Source organism: Carlito syrichta, unplaced genomic scaffold, assembly GCF_000164805.1.
Source record: "Carlito syrichta isolate Samal-C Ts95f unplaced genomic scaffold, Tarsius_syrichta-2.0.1 Scaffold303673, whole genome shotgun sequence".
In the NCBI taxonomy this organism is placed as follows: Eukaryota; Metazoa; Chordata; class Mammalia; order Primates; family Tarsiidae; genus Carlito; species Carlito syrichta.
Genome location: NW_007247769.1, coordinates 1,092,782 through 1,108,641, shown reverse-complemented (window position 1 = coordinate 1,108,641; position 15,860 = coordinate 1,092,782). Strand labels below are relative to the sequence as shown.

Here is a 15,860-nt window from a genome sequence, read left to right as displayed (position 1 = left end):
CCTCAGGGCATCCTGGGAAGGCCTATGAGTCTATATCCCTCACTTACCACCTATGGCTATAGGGCCCTCAACATACATCACAGAACACCCTCCACCCCACGCCAACTTAGCCCATTCCTCTCCCCAGCCCCAGCCCCAGCCCCAGCAGTCTCACAAGAGAACCAGTCCAAGGAGGATGACTGGAAGCGGCAGCAGAGGCTGGCTAGCCTGGCCTCATTCTCCCAGTACCTGCCGAGTGAATACCCAATCAGAAGTCCTAAATTCCTGAACAGGCCCACTAGTCACAGAGTGGATTTCCTCCCAAGTCTTGCTCTGGGCATTCCTCTTGCCAGACCTGCCTCCCTCCTTCGGGCCCTCTGTCCAGGCCCAGCTTACCATATACTCTCTTTTCTTAGGCACCATGAGTCCAAGCAGCTTCACTGTCCTGCACGATCTCTACTGCTTGTTCAAGCTTGGTTTTCCAATGACACAATAAACTCCTTGGGGGTGGGAGAGCAGGAAACATCTTCGTGATTGCCCTTCTGAGAATCTTACAGATTTTTACACACAAGAACACCTGCCTTGCGCCATAAACCACAAAACAGAAGGTAAAAAGCAGAAAGTCAATAAGCTAGGCTCAGGTTGATTACTTCCTGGCATTTCTTTCTTTCTTTTTTTCCTTTGTAGAGGTGGAGGTCTCACTATGTTGCCCAGGCTAGTCTTGAATTCCTGGATTTGGCATCCCAAAGCACTGGGACTATAGGTGTGAGCCACTGTGCCCAGCCTATTTTCTGATATTTCTAAAAAGTTCTATAATGGAGCAATCAAAAAAGAAAAACCTTTGATAAACAACAGGTAAAAGAACAAATCCAGGTCGGGGTGTTGCTTATGAATGATGCTAACGTCTTTCTCATCTTTGCGTGCTCAGCACTTAGAGCCTGGTACAGCAGCGACCAGGTACATGCTGGGTGGATACACAGATAAAATCTGATCCGCATCTGGGCTCCACCCTAAAGGTTGTGTGATCTCATGCAAGAAGAAGACATTGTGACCAACTCCACAAAGCCTTCATGAGGGCAAAAGATCAAGATTACATGAAATTTCACAACTTTCCATGGAAACAAGGACAACTGGTCACTGTTTTGGTTCCCTCTCCCCAGACCCACAAAAACAGGGAGAAATGTAACAAGATACAGAAAGCTGGTCTGCCATGGTCTAGCAGAAATGAACTGAAGAACACACAGGTGTTTATCCAGTCACACACACACAGCCCTCAAACTCTAAGCTGTCATGGGTTCAGCTCCATGTTTTCAGGGGAAGAACCCAGAACAACGCATTTTGGTTTTGTTTACTTTCTTGCTTTTTCTTGAGTCCAGTTCCTGCTGAAGTTGACTGTCAGGGTGGGTCTCTCAGTGTCCATAGGGCTTTTATCCTCTTATCTTTATAAAAGGCTTTTTTTTCTCCTGGGGCAAAAGGCTCAGCTGTGTCATTTTCCTGCTTGAACTCTGTCCTCTGACTAAGCAGTAAGAGGCCACGGCAGTCAGCACCCAGAGTCTCTGCTGTGTCACAAAAAGGAGACACAGAGGTACCTCCTGCCAACATCAGATCCATTCTTTGACTCAGCACTAAATGCGGATGTCACATCCTATGTCTGTACCCCAAAAGCTCCTCCCTGCCTGCTGAATGAATGAACGAATGCTATGATGAGAAGGGGAGGGGTGTCCCAAGGTTTGGGGCAGAAATCACAGAATGGCCTGCAGTTGTTATAAAGAAACTGACAGGGACCCCCAAACTTGCCCAGTTTCACAGTAGTTGGTGGCCCTGAGCAAGCTGCCACTCTCTTGGCCTAGTATGCCCATCTGCAGAATGTAAATACCAGTTGCAGGGGCTGAAAAAGATTTTTTTCAATGATTAAGAATCAGAGGCTGTAGCACAACTCCAGACACTGAGACACCCTTTTACTTGCTCATCCTCACTCTCAAGGCCAGTGCCTGCAAGGCCAGGCCTAGAACAGGAAAAACCAGCCAAGGCTCCAAGACTCCCCAACCAGTGTGCTCCTGGCAGAGATGTCTTGAAAGGAGCCCCAATTTGAGAAGAAACCTGGATCTTGTGTCCAGCTCTGCCAGTGGCATGCTGTGAAATCCTAGTCAAGTTACTTTGTGTCTCTGAACTGCTGTTTGTCATTTGTAAAATAAGGAGTTTGGGCAAAGTGGTCTCTAAGATCTCTTCCTGCCATGGTACCCAACAAACATAGGCTGCCTAAGAAATGTAAACAAGAAAAAAAGTTCTGGACAGATGAGGAAAAAGGTTACTTAGAATGAGAATAGAGGTAACCATGAGTAGTGAAAAGGCCACTGTAATTTTTTAAAGAATTAAAGTATTTTAAAGCATTACTTCTTACATTAAAATAAATAAATAAGCTGGTGGTTCATGACTGTAATCCCAGCACTTTGGGAGGCTGAGGCAGAAGGATCACTTGAGACCAAGAGTTCGAGACCAGTCTGGACAACGTAGTAAGACCTGGTCTCTATAAAAAAATTTAAAAATTAGCCAGGTGTGGTGGTATGTACCTATAGTCCCAGCTACTCAGGAGGCTGAAGTAGGAGGATCCCTTGAGTCCAGGAAGTCGAGGCTGCAGTGAGCTATGATCGCATCACTGCACTCCAGCCTGGGTGAAACCTATCTCTAAAACCCTATCTCTAAAGTTTTTTTTTTCTTTTTTTGAGTTGGAGTCTCACTCTGACGCCCAGGCTAGAGTGCAGTGGCACACTTACAGTCACCCTAGCACTGACCTGCTGGATTCTGGTGATCCTTCCGCCTCAGCCTTCCAAGTACCCGGAACTACAGGCGTGTGCTACCACACCCGGCTAATTTTTTATTTATTGCAGAGATGAGGTCTCGACAAGTTGCCCGGGCTGGTCTCGAACCTGCGGGCTCAGGCAATCCACTCGCCTCAGTCTCCCAAAGTGCTGGGATTACAGGTTGAGCCACCAAGCCAGGTCCAATTTTTTTTTCTTTAAAACAAAAAAAAGAAAGAAAAAATTTTTTTTAAAAAAGTACACTTCTCACTGCAACTGACCTTCTGATGGGGTTTCATTCTGCTCCTCCCCACTGTCCTATATTACAGAGAGTGGTTTCTTATTAGCCACACTGTGGCCTTCTGTCATTTCTAAAAGCACAGTTTATCCCAAAAGGAAACCTTCAGAGGAAGCAGGTGAAGATAGGAGTATCACGTGAAAACATGGCTGCCTCAACTGTGGCCTCTAGGTCCAGCAGTGACTCACCAGCCCAGTCAGCTCAGGCAAAGGAGGTGAGGCTTTTTCTTCTCCCAGCATGGGGAACATCTTTTTTTTTTTTTGAGTTGGAGTCTCACTCCATCGCCCAGGTTGGAGAGCAGTAGCACACTCACGACCACCGTTGACCTGCTGGGCTCTGGCGAGCCTTCCTCCTCAGCCTTCCAAGTAGCCGGAACTACAGGTGTACACTACCACACCCAGCTAACTTGTTTATTGTCTCTCCAAGTTGCCTGGGTTGGTCTCAAACCCGTGGGCTCAGGCAATCCACTCGCCTCAGTCTCCCAAAGTGCTGGGATTATAGACTGAACCACTGAGCACAGCCATGGGGGAACATCTTAAAAGCAGCTAGACCACTGTTTTTCAAACTGTGTTCCATGGAACCCTGGAAAGCCCCAGAGAACCCTATGCAGGGGCCTCAAGGAGTCGACAAGGAAAAGGGTCAAACTTCAGGTCTCCACTCCCAATTAGTGCCCCTTTTGTCTAGTTCACATATCTGGCTTTCATTTAAGAGTCTAGGAAAAGAAAAGTATCCCACAGTTTAAGAAACTAAAAAGACTCAAGTCATAAAGGACATTTCTACTTCACATGTCTTATTTCATTTAAGTGTTTGCAACAGCCCTGTGAAGAAACGGAAGCTCAACAGTTTTAGGGTTGACTCCACAGTTAAAATTTTTTTCCCCAATAGTTACCCTCTTCCCATTCAGTCTTTATGTGGGCACTTTCAGAGAAGGAAAGTGGCCACCTAGAACAGTCTATCCATAGGTGGATAGCACCAATCATTTTTAAAAGTTCTTCCTTAAATAAAAAGCTAGGGCAAGAGGAGCTGCCAGGGAGTATAAAGGAGACTCAAATGATGACATCAACTCACTGTCATGGGCAGACCATGTTGAAATCCTGATTTGAACAAGTCACCTATTAATAAGGCATTTCTGAGACAGGAAAAACTGAGGATTGACTGTGCACTGCTTGACATCACAGTTATTGGTAATACTATTGGTTATTTTTTTAAAAGGCCATATCTATTAGAGACACATCCTTAAGTATTTGTGAGTGAAATGATATGCTGTCTGGAATTTTGCTGGAAGAGATGGGTAATGGCTATACAGGTGCTCATTTTATCATCCTCTCTGTTCCTCCATGTTTAAAAATCTGCTTTATTTTTATTTTTTTAGAAATGGCGTCTCGCTCTGTCACCCAGGCTGGATACAAGTGGCACAATCATAGCTCACTGCAGCCACTAAATCCTAAGCTCAAGCAATCCTCCTGCCTCAGCCTCCCTAGTTGCTGGGATTACAGATGTAAGCCATCACGTCCAGCTCTTGAAAGACCTAGAATAAGAAATTTAGAAGGAAGAAAAAGAAGAACAGTCCTTCTTTAAGCTGAACTCAATTCTGTCTCCCAGTATTTTCTGCCAACTAGCCTATGTTCAGCTCTCTGGAGTCAAAGAGAATCGGGTCTCATCACTTGCTCTGCACCATCTAAATATAGGCATCTTCTAAGCCCCTCTAAGTCTCCTTTCCGCAAACTCTTCTGAAAATCCTTTTGGAGCCGAACTCTGCACAGATCATGGTGGTACCCTCCTTAAAATGTGGGCTCCAGGACCAAAGTATTGTGAAAGTGTGTTCTGAGCAGCCCAGAGATACACCGGTCACTTGTCGGCAGAAGCTCCAGACCAACCTTGGGCATCCCTCACTTTAGCTCCAAGTATGGTCTGTGCCCTGGGATGCCCCCTGATTCCATGCACAGGCTGGGGGTTGGCTCTCTACTCAAGGGCAGACTGCCCAGTGGCAGCAGTAGGAGTTTGCCCTTGCCTCCTTTAAATCATCTCCATCCTCACCAGATCCGTGGGAGGAGAATACTATTAGCTCCTCTTTTACAGATAAGGAAAAGAAAGTCCAGGAGGTTAAGCGACTTGCTGAAGTCACACAGCTTAGAAGAGCGAAGATTTAAGACCCAGGCTGTGGGGGATCCCAAGAGTGGGCTCTTGACACTCAGCGGCATTTAGTCCTATGGCCTTGTTCTCGAGCTCCTAACCTACCAACAATGCTCAGGCCCTCCAGGTCACTCATCTGTGTTACCAACCTCCCAGAAGTAACATAACACTCTCAGAGCAGAAACGACCCTCCCCACACTCCAGCCCAGCACCTCCCAGGGGCTCAGAAAAGATGTGCCCAACAGTAAACTAGTCCTAGATCTGCAGCCACTACACCACCAGAAAGGGCCTCCAAACACCCTTCCAAGGCACTCCCAGGAGCCCAAACCCCAGTTTTCAACCAAAAGAGGTTGAACCATCTCAAAGAATAACAATCACAAAACCAGACTTTAATCTTGACAAGCCACATCAAGGAAACAGAGGACCAGAGAGGGCATATATTTAAAAAACAATGGCTACTGGCCCCAGAATCACATGTGACTTTTAATATTTCAGCGGGTATCAAAATTCAACAGACTGGGTAAGTGCTCTGAATGAGAAGGCCAGAAACATGGTACACATGGATGTTCCAGTGCTGTGCCTTTATGCTGAAATTTCCCAAAAGCACATTCTTCAGAAAAATGATGTTGCAAGATGCTCCACGAAAAAGGACTCTGTGGTCAAATCAGTTTGGGAAACACCGCCTGGTGAAGCCACTTGAGTGAAGTCCCAAAGCACATTGACTTAGCACTCTCAAGGGGCCTGCCACAAGGAGCCTAGTGCTGCCCAGATGCATCTGACCACAGAAGTCTTTCGGCACACAGCACTACTAATATCCCACTGAACTAGTGTTTAGAAGATACTTCTTTGGGAAATGCTGACCTAGCCTTTTGAAAGAAAGTCTTGAGAGCCTTGTTACCCTGGATTCGAGACTGCGAAACCAACCCTATTTGGAATAGGAGAGAAGTGTCTACAAAGCAGAAATAACTAACATATTTCAAGGTCTTCAGGGATGAAGATATTAGTACAGGAAACATGAAGGAAATGTGTGAACATCCCCTGGCTGCCAGAAATGAATGCTGCTGGGGTTGTATGGTTAACTTCCGGGCTCAAGAGAGTCACAGATGACAACCGAAGTGAAAATCTTCCTTTGAAGTGCAAAAGAACTGTCCTGAGACTTTCCCAAATATATATGGAAGAAAATAAATGCATAAATTTTAGAACAAAAAAAGGGAAGAAAATCCCACCCATCCCCAAGTCAAAGCAGACTAGGCATGGTGGCTCACATCTGTAATCCCAGCACTTTGGGAGGTGGAAGTAGATCGCTTGAGGCCAGGAGTTCAAGATCTGTTGGGCAACATAGCAAGACTCCATCTCTATAAAAAAAAAAAAAAAAAAAAATTTTTAACTCAAAGTAGGGTTGGGTGTGGTAGCTCATGCTTGTAATCCCAGCACTTTGGGAAACGGAGGAAAGAGGACTGCCTGAGCCCAGAGTTTGAGACCAACATGAACAACTTGGCGCAACCTTGTCTCTACAAAAAATCAAAAAATTAGCAGACCGTGGTGGCACATGCCTAAAGTCCCAGCTACCTGGGAAGGTGAGGTAGAAGGATTACCTGAGCCCAGGAGGTCAAGGCTGCAGTAGCCGTGATCATACCACTATACTCCAGCCTGGGTGACAACAGTAAGACTCTGACTCAAAGGAAAAAAAACTCAAAACAACAGTATGGTGGCTTCTCAAAAAATTAAACACAGAGTTACCATATGATCCAGCAGTTCCACTTCTGAGTATAAACTCAAAAGAAGTGAAAGCAAAGACTCAAAGAGATATTTGTATATATCCACGTCCATAGCAGCATTATTCATAATAGCCAAAAGGCTGAAGCCACCCAAGTGTCCAGATGAATAAACAAAAAAATATACACACACACACACACACACATATATATACACACACATACACACACACACACACACACAAAGGAATATGATTCTATCTTCAAAAGGAAATTTTGATGCACACTACACATGGATGAACCTTAAGGACATCATGCTAAGTGAAATAAGCCAGTCACTAAAAGACAAAACACTGTATTGACTCCACTTAGAAAAGATATCTAAAGTGGTGCAATTCATAAACACAGAAAGTAGAATGGTGATTGCCAGAGCCTTGAGGGAGGGGACAATAGAGAGATATTGCTTAATAGGTAGAGTGTCAGTTCTGCAAGATGAAAAAGTTCTGGAGGTAGATGGTGTTGATGTTTGCACAACAATGTGAAAATACTTACTGTCACTGACCTGTAAAATTAAAACCATTAAAAATGGTTGAAGCCGGGCTCAGTGGCTCAGCCTGTAATCCCGCGCCTTTGGGAGGCTGAGGTGAGTGGATTGCCTGAGCCCGCAGGTTCGAGACCTGCCTGGGCAGGCGAGATCTCATCTTTACAATAAATCAAAAATTAGCCGGGCGTGATAGCGCGTGCCTATAGTTCCAGCTACTTGGAAGGCTGAGGCAGAAGGATCACCCAAGCGCAGCAGGTTGAGGCTGTGGTGGCTGTGAACATGCCAGTGTGCTCCAGCCTAGGCAACAGAGTGAGGCTCCAACTCAAAAAAAAAAAAAAAAGGTTGAAATACTTACCGCCACTGATCTATAAAATTAAAATCATAAAAAATGGTTGAAAATAGCATATGCTATGTTATAGTTTTTCCATGATAAAGAAAGAAAAAAATGATTCAAATGGTAAAAATCTTTTTTTGAGTCGGAGTCTCACTCTGTCGCTCAGGTAGGAGTGCAGTGACATGCTCACTGTTACCACAGCCTCAACCTGCTGGGCTCAGGCTATCCTTCTCCCTCAGCCTTCCAAATACCTGGAACCACAAGCATGCGCCACCATGCCCAGCTAATTTTTTGATTTATTGTAGAGAAGAGGTCTCGGCAAGGTTGGTCTCAAACCTATGGGGCTCAGGCAACCCTCTCACCTCAGGTTTCGAAAGTGCTGGGATTATAGGCATGAGACACCACGCCCAGCCCAAATGGTAAATTTTATGTTATGTAAACTATATCGCATTAAAAAAAAAACCTCAAAGCAAATGGGTTATGACCCTCAGTGTAAAATTAATGCCAAGAACAATCAACTAGATTATCCACCAAGGAGGGATCATCCACATGGGACACGCTAAACATTTCACCTTCATGAAACTTTGTCTCTAAAAATCAGTAGGGCAAACAATTCAGAGATATGCAAACTGTCCCACATTAAAAAAAAAAAAAAACAAAACTCCAACTCCCCCCAGCTTTTTCCCATTTAAAAGCTTCCTCTGATGAACACACTGGGCATTTCCTACTGCGCAGACCAACACACAGGTCACCCCTCTTGCTCTGTGCCTGCATTTCTGTGGCTCACATCTACCCAGGGTTACAGGAAATGACCATAGAGTGCCCTAACACTAGGACCTGCAGAACCTACAGGTGGTTGAAATAAGGTGGGACAAAAAAAAAACAGATGAAATACTTTTTCAGGAAATAGAAAGCCAAAGTATCAAAAATTACTCAATGCTAACATTAAATCAGATTAACAGCAATCATGATGTAGGGCTGGAAGGGCCCCCAAAATCGAGTCCAACCCAATCATTATAATTATTCGACCAAATGCCACCTAGGAAGAGCTCAAAACACCACAGGACTGAGCAAGTTACAAGCTAATGCTCAACCTCCTCTGTTTTTACTGTCAAATTGAAGAAAAATACAATACAGGATGCTAAGAGGTTCAGCCAAGGTCAAGATGTTGCAGTTAGGAGCAGATGCCCATTCGGGGCTCTTTTGAGGACACCAAGCTGACATTCAAGTTCTATGTGTAGAAGGGGAAGGACTCTCCAGTCCTACAAGAGGCAATGTGGGGGCTCCACTTGATTCCTGGCAACCAGCCCCACACTGCCAGTAGCTGATGGGCAGCCTTGGGGACTTCAGACATCAAGTGTCACACCACTTGCTTCCATGACAGACATAGCGTGGGTGGTGATAGCCGTGTATACATCTGGGATTCACTCAAGCCTTCCTCCTCTCCCACAGCCTCTGTCACTGTGAAGTCACCACTTAGGAATCTGCATGTACATTTGAAAAGGGGACGGGGACATATCCTTCATTCTACACACAGCTGACTATTCATCCATTCAACAAAAAGTTACCGAGCACCTATCTTGGACCGGGTTCTATTCTAGGAACTAGGAATGTAACTTTTGGCTGAGGAGGATTACATTCTAGAGCAACCCTGACACCTGCTTAGCACAGTTTACAAGGAGCTCCCAAAGAACCCTCAGAAATACCAGACTTCCAGTTTCCTGGTTCTAAAGCTGGTTCCAGTCTACTGCTGCCACTGTTAGGCTGCACTGCTCACTGTGGTGACAAAATGCTCCTTTTTTCTTACCATCTTACCATATTATTTTATCTACTTTGTGGAAGAGGGGATAAGCTCACAATAAAACCGCCTTGCTCAAGGACTAAAACCTAGTAAGCTTTGACCACCAGCACCTGACTCATAACCCTATTCCAGCAATGACCTCGTCTGCTAACTGTACCACCGCACAAAGGTGGCACCGCATGGGGTGGACATTCATCTGCTGTTTTATCTACACAACATCTCTCCTGCTTGTCTTCCTTAAGATAACTGCTTTGCCCCACTCTAAAAAACCATGTGGTATTGGAATGGATCACCAATCATGGTATCTCATCACTCTTCCTTACCAGTTGGGTCCACTGCTGGGCACAGTGAAGGTTGAGCCGATCTTAGTCCCCCAGCCCCAGCCAGTGTCTGGGACTCACATGGTCACATGGCCCAGCCAAGCTATTAAGAATCCTTTCATGAGATTTTTCTGCCTGGGCTGATTGGATAGAAATTCCTTTATTCTTTGGCCAGAGGTTATATACATGTAGCCCAGAGGGTCTGTGGCCACATGTATTTCCAGGCCCATAGAAAAAATCCACAGCATTCAGGGGGTAAGTGGTCCCAAATGTCACCTTCCCCCAATCCATTCCAAGATTTTGGAATAAGTCAAGGTTTCTGCCTGAGATGTTTTAAGTTAAGTTTCTGTCACTTGCAATAAAGGTGTCCTGCACTGATACACTGATAAATAACCTCTGTCCTTCACTTAGAAACCTCTTCTCAACCATTATTTTGGGATCCCTCTGTCACTTCTTCTTCCCCTGAAATAACACAATCAAAAGAACCAAGAAAATCTATAACGATTTGAGCTTTTACTTATGTCACCTTACTGACCCCGCAGATGAAGAAAAGGTAGCTGGTACCTGAGGGAGTAGGGGAGAACAAAAGGCCCAGGTCACCTCTACTGAATAATAAATAACCCACACATGACAATCAGCAGTCAACTCCACTACTGCCGCTGGAAAAGCCTGACAGGATTATTCCTTTAAAAAAAAAAAAGCCGGGCTCGGTGGCTCAGCCTATAATCCCGCACCTTTGGGAGGCTGAGGTGAGTGGATTGCCTGAGCCCACGGGTTCGAGACCCGCCTGGGCAGCGAGACCTCATCTCCACAATAAATCAAAAAATCAGCCGGGCGTGGTAGCACATGCCAGTAATTCCAGCTACTTGGAAGGCTGAGGCGGAAGGATTGCCGGAAGGATTGCCGGAGCCCAGCAGGTGAGGCTGCGGTGGCCGGGAGCAGCCACTGCACTCCAGTCTGGGCGACAGAGTGAGATCCAACTCAAAACAAAAAACAAAAAAAAAAACCCAGCCAGGCACAATGGCTCATGCCAGTAATCCCAGCACTTTGGGAGGCCGAGGAGAGAGGACTGCTGAGCCCGTGTGTTCAAGACCAGCCCGGGCAACTTGGTGAGATATCATCTCTACAATAAATCAAAAAATTAGCCAGGCATGGTGACGTACGCCTGTAGTTCCAGCTACTTGGAAAGCTGAGGCGGAAGAATCGCCTGAGCCCAGCAGGTCGAGACCATGCCACTGCACCCCAGCCTGGGAGACACAGTGAGACTCCAAGTCAAAAAACAAAAAACAGCTTTCAGCTTTAACTTCTGACAGTATACAATGCCTAAATTTCAAGTAACATCCAAATCCCTTACTGGGCCTAGCCACCACAGTCCTCCAAATTACCTCTGCATCCCTGTCGCCCTTCTACCCAGAGCCAGTGCCAACCCCCTGTTCTGCCCAGGCTAGTCTAAGTTCTGCAGCCTGAAAACACACTGCAAAGCCCCTGCTCTTGTTGTGCCTGCTGCACAGACCTCCCTGCTCTTTCCCTCTGTGCATTCAACATCAGATCCTTGTTCATTCACAAACTTTCCTTGGCTTCTCCAGTAGATACTCCTGTCTCCAATCTCTTCAGTTTGGTGAAGGCAAGTAACCAATTCACTAGAAAACTAAAGTGACATGGGAGGAGAGTGGGGGAGGGGAGCAGGGGTGCATTCAGCACTGAGCACACAAGTAGAGCGGTTCAGCAGGCAATCACCGAGTTCCACCATGTCTACCTCCCAAGAGAGGCCTGGTGTGAAAGGATGTGGGGAACCCTCCACATTTTGATGGTAATTAGAGTCACTAGAGGTGGACGAGTGTATCTGGGGAAAGTATGTAGTATACAGTTTTTTAAAAAGGAAAAAACCTGGCGGTTTTTCTCTGAGAAACTTGCCCATGGAGGTCTTTCTGCCATGTATCTTTCTTCTTCCTTCTTCTTTTCTCGTCAATAAACTTTGTTTCAAAACTTAAAAATATAAAACAAATAAATAAAAAGGAAAAAACCTGCTTGTGCATCACTGAATCGGTCTGTCTCCTAATGTCACTCTCATGAGACCCTACCATAACCCGGTGACAAGATGCAGACTGGAATTATACCCTATGCACCCCTGCCTCTGTCTGCACCCTAGCCCCCACCCAGGCCAGGAACAGGACTAGGCACTTCAATTCTCCCCAGATACATTCTGCCCTCTCAGCGACAGAAACAGGGAGTGCAGAAAGGCTAGCCCATCTTACAGATGAAAACACAGAATCTTCAAGGGAGGAAACCCAGATGTTACTAACTGAATCAAAGAGAAACAAACAAAGAACCATATAGGGTTCCAAATGATCAAAGTGGATTCTACTACAACTGGGAAAAACACCCGAGCCACTCAGAAGGGAACAACAGTTCTCTCCTTTCCCTACTACCAGCTGGGGCAAAGGTGTTCACTTCTTCCCCCACAGATCCATGTATCCTATCGGACAAGGAAAAAAAAAGTACATGATTCCTGAGTTCACCAATGACAGGAAATCTCTTGAAATTGTAATAGGAAGGCCTAATTAGGTAACAGGAAAAACTGCCCCCTAGACAAGGAATCAGGAGCACTGGGCTTAGCCACAACTCTAGCACCTTTCTGCCGTGACTTCTATCTTACAGACGGGGCCCTGGAACCTAGTGACATGAAGATAACAATACGACACTCCTCTCACCAAGGTTGCTGCAGAATCAGTGAAATATGAAAAGAAGATGCAAAATAATGAATAGGCCAAGGTCGGCAGCTCAGCCTATAATCCCAGCACTTTGGGAGGCCGAGGCAAGTGGAATGCCTGAGCCCACGGGTTCGAGACCAGCCCAGGCAACTTGGCGAGAGCTCATCTCTACAATAAATCAAAAAAAAAAAAAAAAAAACTGAATAGCAATGCACTATCAATACTGAAATAGAAGTCACCCCTTCGATCACCCCAAAAAAACCACACTGGATGTTTCTTAATCACCCCCATACCTCCAAGCCTGAACATGGTAGTTTATAAATGTCTGGGGATCTAACTGAACATGAGTTGCCCAGATGGGTTTGGTCTGTTCACCTGCCCGGTAACACCTAGACACATGGTCTCTCTAGTTTCCTTCCAATTGCAGGCTCCACGTGGTGGTCTGCCTGTGGCACCGCAGACTCCCACAAAGCCCAAATGGGGGAAGAGCATTTTGGATCAGGGGCCAATAAGGGGTGTGGGATCCACCAAGGAAGCCCCTAAGTGGGTGATGATGTCACCTCCAACATAGAGAGATGGTGACAAGGCAGCCTCCTCTTGACGCCATGGATCCTAGAGAAGCCAGCTGGTTCCTCTCTCAGGCTCCACAAGGGCCGGGTACTGAGGCCAACTCATATGCAGAGATGCAGAGCTGCCGGCCTGCGTGCAGAGTGGCAATCGCTAAGGAGTGGAAGGAGGCAGGACCAAGTGATGGGCTTCCCTAACTTTTGCTTCTCTGGGACAAAACTGGTATCTTGTCTATCCATCCATCCCTTTAACCAAAGCAACTCTTTAATGCACTGAGCTTTGCCCCATAAGAAAAACTTCCTGGGTAAAAGAAAAAAAAGTTGGGAACTACCACACAGTAACTCATCCTTCACAAAGACCCCAACATGCCGCTGTTTACTGACATACCATGTCACCCTCACCCTCTCCCCCAGGGGCCCCAGGTGGCATCTTGCCATATCAATTGCTATCCTAACTTTTTTCTAATGTACTATGTTAAATAAAATGAACTTACCTTCCCCTTGAAAATTATTTTTCTAAGGATTTCATGACCCTTTGCAAAGCCACAGTACACTGTACTGTGATAAATGTGAGAAGGATTTGAAATCATCGCCCTAAAGGATAAAATCCAAACCCTATTCTATCCTTTCTTCAGAGATCAAAACTCACTGCTAGAACTTCAGCCCAATGAGGCCCCACCTTCTCCACCAGGCATGGAGAGGGTGGGACCTAATTAATGGTCATTCTTCCATTAATCAGTCTGTTCCAGAGATTAAAGCTAGCGCTGATTCACACACATCCCAAAGAGGACATCTAGCCTGCACTCTAACTTCTGAGCTTCCTCAGAAGCACTTCTGGAAACAGATCTTTTATAAACTTCTTCCTTCAAAGATAGATAGATAGATGCAATTAAAAAGGAAAATATTACCTTGATGAGATCCCCCTCTCTCCCTTCTCCTCTTGGCCACATCTGACAGCCACTTCTTAGCAACTCCCAAAGCACTACCCCAGAAAAGGACTGGGCTTGCCCAGCAAGTCAGATACAACCATAATTGGGGGAAGAGAACGCAGGTTTGAAGGAAAGAGATGCAAGAGAGTCAGAAGCCCAAAGCAGCGACAGAAGGGCCACCAACAATATTCTCCTTGCTGTGTGGCCAGCAGTTTAGTCTCTTGGTATGTCAGTTTCCTTCAGCTATAAAAAGCAAGGTTGAGATGGCCAATATACACCAGAGCTACTACCAGGAAAACCTTATAAAAATCATTGCCTTAATAAGTGAGGTTTTTAACAGCCAAATAAATTGGCCCCACCAGCCTTTGGCCTACAAGTTGCCAAGGACAGTTTCTTAGCCCTCTCTGTTCATTTTTTTTTTCTTTTATACATGTGTTTTTACTTATTCTTATTGTACGTACTGATTCACTCTTAAAACAAGAACAAGACCTAGAAAGATGGCACTTTCTGTTTCCTGGCTCTGAACATGTTAAATAAAACAGTAGAGTATAATGCAAAACTTCTGGTGCACAATACTTTCTGAGCATTTTAACCACTCCAAGCAAGAGTTTTCTCTCTGGCAAAATTAAAATAATAGATAACTCCCAGGGAGGTAATAGAAATTAACATGATAAAGCAGGGTGCCTGCCACAATAGTAGGTGCCCAATAAATGCTAGTTCTCTTCCTTTCTCAGTGCCCTGCCTTCTTCCTCCAGTTTTCTTGTCTAGAAGACTGGCTATTAGACAAGAAAGGATAATCAAGCCTACCACTTGTTAAAAGCTCCCACCAGTACTCCTCTCCCCACATACAGTTACAAATCAGTCACCCCCAAGACCACGGACACAGGGGTTCCAAAAGGCACCACCAAAGGAACTATCCGGAGCCTTCCTCCTCAGGCAGCTCAGCGCTCTCAAGGAGGGAACTGAGCCCCAGCAGCAACCACTAGGATTTTCCCATGGTGCAATGCAACTTCCCCCAACTTTTTCGGGCCCACAGTTTCCAAAGAAACCTAGGCAGGCATTGTGCATAATCAACCACAAGTCTGGGTGAGCTAAAAGACTGGGCTCGGGACAGGGAAGGCAACTGGGACAGCCAGAAAGTAAAAGGGCACCGGTGTTCATGAAACGGGATGGCAGGGACAAAAATCTAAGAATACTGGTCCTGGCCCAGGTTCCATTCTTCTAGACCGTACCCTTGGTTAAAGGGCAGCAGCTCCCAGAGGACTGGTAGATGGTGAGGTGGCTTAGAAATGGGACTGTTGAGCATCCCTTCGAGGTACCCCCAATCCCTGCGATTGGACCTGGTGGCCTTCGGAGGACCCTGCTGCCGAGGAGCCTTAGGAGGGTGAAGGCCTTCAGAGGGTGGCATTGTTCACAGCGAACGGCGGGACTAGGGAAGGAGGCGTGCACTGGGGGGATCCCCGCATCACCCCCTCCCCACCCCCCAGCTAAAGGAGAGAAGGTTCCACCCGCGCCACCGCCAGGTAGAGCAGTGGCCCTGGAGAGTTCCCCCAGGGCGAGCAAAAAAGAGAAGCGGTGGAGGGCGAGCTCGGGAGGCCGGGGATCCGACACTCACCCGCGCCCTCGGCGGGCTGCGGCGGCCCCACGACGCCGTTCAGGTAGAGAATGGACAGCAGGTGAGGCTGCGTCTTCTCCAGCGCCGCCCGCAGGTCCTGGAAGTGGTCCCGCTCCT

At 46.3% G+C, this 15,860-nt stretch overlaps 1 protein-coding gene across 1 annotated transcript in view; it reads right to left on the bottom strand.

The window, feature by feature from the left end:
• DLG5 (discs large MAGUK scaffold protein 5) overlaps positions 1-15,854 on the bottom strand; it is a 134,594-nt gene extending 118,740 nt beyond the window's left edge. Inside the window, exon 1 of the mRNA XM_008059018.1 lies at positions 15,744-15,854. The gene's annotated coding sequence lies outside the window, so the exon portion shown is untranslated. The remainder of the gene's footprint in view (positions 1-15,743) is intronic.
• Positions 15,855-15,860: the final 6 nt, after the last annotated feature.